Source organism: Sminthopsis crassicaudata, chromosome 4, assembly GCF_048593235.1.
Source record: "Sminthopsis crassicaudata isolate SCR6 chromosome 4, ASM4859323v1, whole genome shotgun sequence".
Classification (NCBI taxonomy): domain Eukaryota; kingdom Metazoa; phylum Chordata; class Mammalia; order Dasyuromorphia; family Dasyuridae; genus Sminthopsis; species Sminthopsis crassicaudata.
In genome coordinates this window covers 101,885,372-101,893,714 of record NC_133620.1, presented here as the reverse complement: position 1 = coordinate 101,893,714, position 8,343 = coordinate 101,885,372, and the positions used below count along the sequence as shown (strand labels likewise).

Below are 8,343 nucleotides of genomic sequence, written 5' to 3'. Positions count from 1 at the left end.
ATGGGCAATAACAAAGGTACAGATGAATTAGACCCAGTGGGCCTCAAACTTTCAAATAGGGGGCCAGTTCACTGTCCCTCACACTGTTGGAGGGCAGGACTATAGTACAAACAAAAACTCACACTCTGTCTCCGCCCCCTCAGTCCATTGAACACAATCTGGAGGACCTCATAAACATCCTCAGTGGGTTTGAGAACCCCTGAATTAGAGAGTCAGAGCAAAATCATTGGGGCAGTGTTAGGGTTCTGACAAAGTGGTAACAGGGTTATTAGCATGGTACTTAGCTGTTCTCTAGTTTAGAGTTCACACTTTCCCCCCTTTACAAGTTCACACCTCCCCCCCCCCTTTAAGAGTTCACACCTTTCAAAGAGCCTATAAAAGGACAAGCCCACTGGAAGCTCCAGGAGATTCAGAGCAGGATTCAGTGGGGAGATTCACTGGACCAGGAAACCCACAATCCCACCCTCTTGGAGTCTGATCTATTCCGACTTGTACTTTGGGGCTGGCTGGACACACTGGGAGGACATTGAGAGGCTGAAGCTGGCTAGAGGCTGGAGGACAAATCTTTGGATTCGGACACACTCCAAGCGAGCTCTTGGGAACCAAGGACAGAGAAAGGCCTCTAGTAAAGCTCACAGGGCCCAGGAAAAGATTCAGGACTTTGAAAGACAAAATCAAAGATCTGGACTTTCACTCCTGCTTGCAGGAAAGTGGGCAGACTCTTGTTTGCCATTAGCCTGAAGACCCGGTGAGCCTTAGAAGCTAGTTGCTGAAGCAAGTAGAGATCATTTCATCACACTGCATTCATGGAAAACAGACTCCAATTGGATAGTGGTTTGGCACCCCAAAACATTGCTTCTGTGCCTCTGCAGGCCTCGGTGCTAAAAGAACTACAGCCACGGACAGTATCCCACATCACAGAAGTGGAGGAGTTTCACATCAAAGCAGAAATGTTGGAGCCTTTGAGAGACAGGGATGACCAAAAGATTCAAAAGGAGGAGTATCGTCGGAAGAAAGGCAATGCTTGTCAGCAAGAAGCCACCAATGCATGGGAAAAGGAGCTGGATTGGATGAATACCATCACTTCCATCTTTCAAGCTGCCTGGAGTGTTTGGGACTAGAAAGCAGCACCACTGAAGCTGTCAGATTGGCATCTGCAGAAGACCTTGCAGATCTTCCTCATGGTTTCAGCAGCAGCCAAGAAGGCAGTGTTAAGCCAACTTGCCAACCTGGACGAAGGAGAAGAGTCAATATTCCCGAGAAGCCACCGAACATTTTACTCTTTGTGGGCTCTGACTCTCAGAAAGGACAGCAGAGATTCCAGCAGCTCCATTCCCTTCTGAAGGATTGTATTGACACTGATTGTTATGTCATCTCCCAGCTGAAGGAGAAAAATGTGCTCAGCCATCCATGGCTGCATCACTGTTTATTGTTGATCATTGCCACAGAAGAGCCTATTTCTGAAGCAGTTTCCCAAAAGTTCATCTTGTACCTGTCCCAAGGTGGGAAGGTTTTGGGGCTATCTTCCTCCTTCACGTTTGGTGGCCTACAGCTGAAAAGCCAAGAGGAACTGAAGAAGAGCATCCAGACATTGGTTTTTTCCAAGGCTGATGACAGTGAAATGAAACTGAATGTAGTGACAAGTGGGATCCTATTTGAAGAAGGCCCTGGACAGCTGCCTACCCATCCTGGAAAGCTAGAGGGTTACTTAGAAAACGTGCATCGAGACAGGATGATTGTTCACCTGCCTTGTGGAACAAACGGAGGAGAAGCAATTCTCTGTCAGGTGCACTTGGAAATGTCTCCCAGCACTTTGATAGAAGCTCCAGCTGCCTTTAATTTGCTGAAATCAAGCCATTTCACCCGATTGGAAGTCCTGAAGGAGATCCTGAGGGTCCTTGGCCTAAGGTGTGAATTAAAGAAAATTCCTCCCCTGACTCCTCTCTATTTGCTCACAGCTGATGAGGAAGTCCGAACTTCTTTTATGCAGTGGCTGGCAAGAAATGTGGGACCCGAAGGAGTAATGCAATTCAGCAAGCTGACCCTTCAGTTTGTTTCATCCCATCCACCAGAATTGGAAGTGACCCCATCTCATATGCCAGTTATCACTGCCACAGAGGATTTTGCCCCAGAACATTTTCACCTGGAGCTCTATCAAAAACATTTGCACACAAAGCAACTGGGAAAGATCATTCTGTTTGCTGAAGTGACTTCATCCACAATGGATCTTCTGGACGGCTTGATGGTTGAGGTGCCACCACACCTGGGTTTAGTAGCGATTGCAGCCCAGCAAACTCAAGGAAAAGGTCGTGATGGCAATGTCTGGCTTAGTCCTGTGGGATGTTCTCTTTCCACCTTACACCTCCACATCCCCCTAGATTCTCATCTGGGTCAGAGAATCCCATTTGTTCAACACTTGATGTCTTTGGCAGTGGTGGAGGCAGTTCGATCCATTCCTGACTATCAGGACATCAATTTAAGAGTCAAGTGGCCCAATGATATCTACTACAGTGATCAAATGAAGCTTGGGGGAGTGTTGGTCAACTCAACGCTTATGGGATCAACTTGTCATATTCTTATTGGCTGTGGAGTTAATGTGAATAACAGTCACCCTACTCTTTGCCTCAATGATCTCATCATAGAATATAATAAGAAACACAACCAAAACCTCAGTCTGTTACGTGTGGATTATCTGGTGGCAAGAACAATAACTGTGCTGGAGAGCCTACTGGATGCCTTTCAGGACAAAGGACCTAATGCCATTCTTCCTCTCTATTACAAATACTGGATACACAGCGGTCAGCAAGTACGTCTGGGAAACGACGAGGGCCCACTGGGATGGATTGTTGGGATTGACGATTCTGGCTTCCTTCAAGTCCATCGAGAAGGAGGGGATGTTATGACTGTGCATCCAGACGGCAACTCTTTGGACATGCTGAAAAACCTCATCATCCCCAAGAATTAATTCAACTGTCCTGAGCAAGAGAGCAGAGTGGGCCATATCGAAGTGAGTTTCATCTCAGGCAAAAGTGCATAGCCACTTGCAAATACATTCCTGCTTTATTTCTTAGCTCTTTCCTACCATTCATCAGAAAGTTCTGTTTGGGATTGGGGATGCTTGAGGTTTTTTTCCCTTAATGACTTTTCTCATGCCTTTTGGTTACTTTTTGTTTACTAGGGATTTCTCTCTTTTACAGAAGAGTCGCCTGCCTTTCCCTTCTTAGACGGAACTTGGTGTATGTTGATACCTGGAGCTCTTTTATGCCAACAAGACAGGGAAATTTAGGTGTTTCACAATAGTCAACCCCTCATTATAGCTCCCTTTGAAAAGGGAAAAAATATCAGCCCCCCTTCTTGAGTCATTGCTCAGTTATGTGGGATGGTAATATCCTTTTGACTCAACCAAGGAGATATTTTGAAAACAAACAAACAAACAAACAAATAAATAAAAGCCACACAAAATACAGAAAAAAACCTTTGTTTTTATTTCTTCATTAAAAGAAGAATTATAAATAATCTTTCAGAGATGGTGCTTACCTTATTTGCATTTGTTATACTTAAGTGGCTAAAGAAATTTAATATGTGTGAGTACAGGTCAAAGATATAGTGGAAAATCTCTACTTTATAGTAAATGTCTTGGCCAATGTAGTTCATATATTGGAATTTACTACAAAAGTTGAATGAATATCATATAGTTCAACAACAATGCTATATGATGATCAATTCTCATGGACGTGGCCATCTTCAAAATGAGATGAACCAAATCAGTCCCATTAGAGCAGTAATGAACTGAACCAGCTACATCCAGCGAAAGAACTCTGGGAGATGACTACGAGTCACTACACAGAATTCCCGATCCCTCTATTTCTGTCCGCCTGCATTTTGGGTATCCTTCACAGGCTAATTGTACACTGTTTCAAATTCCGATTCTTCTTGGACAGCAAAACAACTCTTTGGACATGGAGACATATATCGTGTTTAACTTATACTTGAATTTCACATATGTAACATGTATTGGTTGACCTGACATCTGGGGGAGGGAGTGGGGAGAAGGAGGGGAAAGTTGGAACAAAAGGTTCGGCAATTGTCAATGCTGCAAAATCACCCCTGCATATATGTGTTCAATAAAAAGTATTATTAAAAAAAAAAGGAGTAACTGTTTCATTTTCGTGTTTGTTGTCATATTCTCAATGCCCACAACATTATCTGAAACATAGTAATGAGTCACAAATGATTGTGCATTTCATTCACCCATCAAGAAAGCATTTATTAAGAATCTACTGGCACAGTGTTTAACCCCTGTGTTAAGTGCTTGGGATAGAAGCCCCCAAATCATACAATTTCTGCCTTTAAGTCAACAAGCATTTATTAAGCCCCTACCATGTGGCAGGCACTATGCAAAGCACTAGGGATACAAACAGAAGCAAAAAGATAGTCCCTCTCCTCAAAAAGCTTACCCAATTCTGAGGGGGGAAAGAGAACACAAACTTGGAACTGAAAAAGGAAAGGAAAGACAGGGTAGTCATAGGCAGAGAATTCAAAATGCAGCTTGGGAAGAATGGTTGATCTGAGATCCTTTCTCTAAATGGACTCAGAGAATGGCCCAATTCCATCTCCATAAGAGAACTAAGGACTAATGTTCACAGAGAAGCAAAGAAAAGACACATAGAAGATTAAAGCACCATACTAGGGAAGGAGGAGAGTACAAACAACTGAGGGCTTCAGAAAGGACCTCTTGAAGAAGATGATACTGGAAAGGAGCTAGAGCAGAAGGGAGGAGTAAGAACTTTTCTGGCATGGGCAATAACAAAGGTACAGATGAATTAGACCCAGTGGGCCTCAAACTTTCAAATAGGGGGCCAGTTCACTGTCCCTCACACTGTTGGAGGGCAGGACTATAGTACAAACAAAAACTCACACTCTGTCTCCGCCCCCTCAGTCCATTGAACACAATCTGGAGGACCTCATAAACATCCTCAGTGGGTTTGAGAACCCCTGAATTAGAGAGTCAGAGCAAAATCATTGGGGCAGTGTTAGGGTTCTGACAAAGTGGTAACAGGGTTATTAGCATGGTACTTAGCTGTTCTCTAGTTTAGAGTTCACACTTTCCCCCCTTTACAAGTTCACACCTTCCCCCCCCCCCTTTAAGAGTTCACACCTTTCAAAGAGCCTATAAAAGGACAAGCCCACTGGAAGCTCCAGGAGATTCAGAGCAGGATTCAGTGGGGAGATTCACTGGACCAGGAAACCCACAATCCCACCCTCTTGGAGTCTGATCTATTCCGACTTGTACTTTGGGGCTGGCTGGACACACTGGGAGGACATTGAGAGGCTGAAGCTGGCTAGAGGCTGGAGGACAAATCTTTGGATTCGGACACACTCCAAGCGAGCTCTTGGGAACCAAGGACAGAGAAAGGCCTCTAGTAAAGCTCACAGGGCCCAGGAAAAGATTCAGGACTTTGAAAGACAAAAATCAAAGATCTGGACTTTCACTCCTGCTTGCAGGAAAGTGGGCAGACTCTTGTTTGCCATTAGCCTGAAGACCCGGTGAGCCTTAGAAGCTAGTTGCTGAAGCAAGTAGAGATCATTTCATCACACTGCATTCATGGAAAACAGACTCCAATTGGATAGTGGTTTGGCACCCCAAAACATTGCTTCTGTGCCTCTGCAGGCCTCGGTGCTAAAAGAACTACAGCCACGGACAGTATCCCACATCACAGAAGTGGAGGAGTTTCACATCAAAGCAGAAATGTTGGAGCCTTTGAGAGACAGGGATGACCAAAAGATTCAAAAGGAGGAGTATCGTCGGAAGAAAGGCAATGCTTGTCAGCAAGAAGCCACCAATGCATGGGGAAAAGGAGCTGGATTGGATGAATACCATCACTTCCATCTTTCAAGCTGCCTGGAGTGTTTGGGACTAGAAAGCAGCACCACTGAAGCTGTCAGATTGGCATCTGCAGAAGACCTTGCAGATCTTCCTCATGGTTTCAGCAGCAGCCAAGAAGGCAGTGTTAAGCCAACTTGCCAACCTGGACGAAGGAGAAGAGTCAATATTCCCGAGAAGCCACCGAACATTTTACTCTTTGTGGGCTCTGACTCTCAGAAAGGACAGCAGAGATTCCAGCAGCTCCATTCCCTTCTGAAGGATTGTATTGACACTGATTGTTATGTCATCTCCCAGCTGAAGGAGAAAAATGTGCTCAGCCATCCATGGCTGCATCACTGTTTATTGTTGATCATTGCCACAGAAGAGCCTATTTCTGAAGCAGTTTCCCAAAAGTTCATCTTGTACCTGTCCCAAGGTGGGAAGGTTTTGGGGCTATCTTCCTCCTTCACGTTTGGTGGCCTACAGCTGAAAAGCAAAGAGGAACTGAAGAAGAGCATCCAGACATTGGTTTTTTCCAAGGCTGATGACAGTGAAATGAAACTGAATGTAGTGACAAGTGGGATCCTATTTGAAGAAGGCCCTGGACAGCTGCCTACCCATCCTGGACAGCTAGAGGGTTACTTAGAAAACGTGCATCGAGACAGGATGATTGTTCACCTGCCTTGTGGAACAAACGGAGGAGAAGCAATTCTCTGTCAGGTGCACTTGGAAATGTCTCCCAGCACTTTGATAGAAGCTCCAGCTGCCTTTAATTTGCTGAAATCAAGCCATTTCACCCGATTGGAAGTCCTGAAGGAGATCCTGAGGGTCCTTGGCCTAAGGTGTGAATTAAAGAAAATTCCTCCCCTGACTCCTCTCTATTTGCTCACAGCTGATGAGGAAGTCCGAACTTCTTTTATGCAGTGGCTGGCAAGAAATGTGGGACCCGAAGGAGTAATGCAATTCAGCAAGCTGACCCTTCAGTTTGTTTCATCCCATCCACCAGAATTGGAAGTGACCCCATCTCATATGCCAGTTATCACTGCCACAGAGGATTTTGCCCCAGAACATTTTCACCTGGAGCTCTATCAAAAACATTTGCACACAAAGCAACTGGGAAAGATCATTCTGTTTGCTGAAGTGACTTCATCCACAATGGATCTTCTGGACGGCTTCATGGTTGAGGTGCCACCACACCTGGGTTTAGTAGCGATTGCAGCCCAGCAAACTCAAGGAAAAGGTCGTGATGGCAATGTCTGGCTTAGTCCTGTGGGATGTTCTCTTTCCACCTTACACCTCCACATCCCCCTAGATTCTCATCTGGGTCAGAGAATCCCATTTGTTCAACACTTGATGTCTTTGGCAGTGGTGGAGGCAGTTCGATCCATTCCTGACTATCAGGACATCAATTTAAGAGTCAAGTGGCCCAATGATATCTACTACAGTGATCAAATGAAGCTTGGGGGAGTGTTGGTCAACTCAACGCTTATGGGATCAACTTGTCATATTCTTATTGGCTGTGGAGTTAATGTGAATAACAGTCACCCTACTCTTTGCCTCAATGATCTCATCATAGAATATAATAAGAAACACAACCAAAACCTCAGTCTGTTACGTGTGGATTATCTGGTGGCAAGAACAATAACTGTGCTGGAGAGCCTACTGGATGCCTTTCAGGACAAAGGACCTAATGCCATTCTTCCTCTCTATTACAAATACTGGATACACAGCGGTCAGCAAGTCCGTCTGGGAAACGACGAGGGCCCACTGGTATGGATTGTTGGGATTGACGATTCTGGCTTCCTTCAAGTCCATCGAGAAGGAGGGGATGTTATGACTGTGCATCCAGACGGCAACTCTTTGGACATGCTGAAAAACCTCATCATCCCCAAGAATTAATTCAACTGTCCTGAGCAAGAGAGCAGAGTGGGCCATATCGAAGTGAGTTTCATTTCAGGCAAAAGTGCATAGCCACTTGCAAATACATTCCTGCTTTATTTCTTAGCTCTTTCCTACCATTCATCAGAAAGTTCTGTTTGGGATTGGGGAGGCTTGAGGTTTTTTTCCCTTAATGATTTTTCTCATGCCTTTTAGTTACTTTTTGTTTACTAGGGATTTCTCTCTTTTTCAGAAGAGTCGCCTGCCTTTCCCTTCTTAGACGGAACTTGGTGTATGTTGATACCTGGAGCTCTTTTATGCCAACAAGACAGGGAAATTTAGGTGTTTCACAATAGTCAACCCCTCATTATAGCTCCCTTTGAAAAGGGAAAAAATATCAGCCCCCCTTCTTGAGTCATTGCTCAGTTATGTGGGATGGTAATATCCTTTTGACTCAACCAAGGAGATATTTTGAAAACAAACAAACAAACAAACAAACAAATAAATAAATAAAAGCCACACAAAATACAGAAAAAAACCTTTGTTTTTATTTCTTTATTAAGAGAAGAATTATAAATAATCTTTCAGAGATGGTGCTT

At 44.4% G+C, this 8,343-nt stretch overlaps 1 pseudogene; it reads left to right on the top strand.

Moving 5' to 3' along the window:
- On the top strand, window positions 1-2,965 carry LOC141540621 (biotin--protein ligase pseudogene; annotated as a pseudogene).
- The last annotated feature ends 5,378 nt before the right edge of the window (window positions 2,966-8,343 follow it).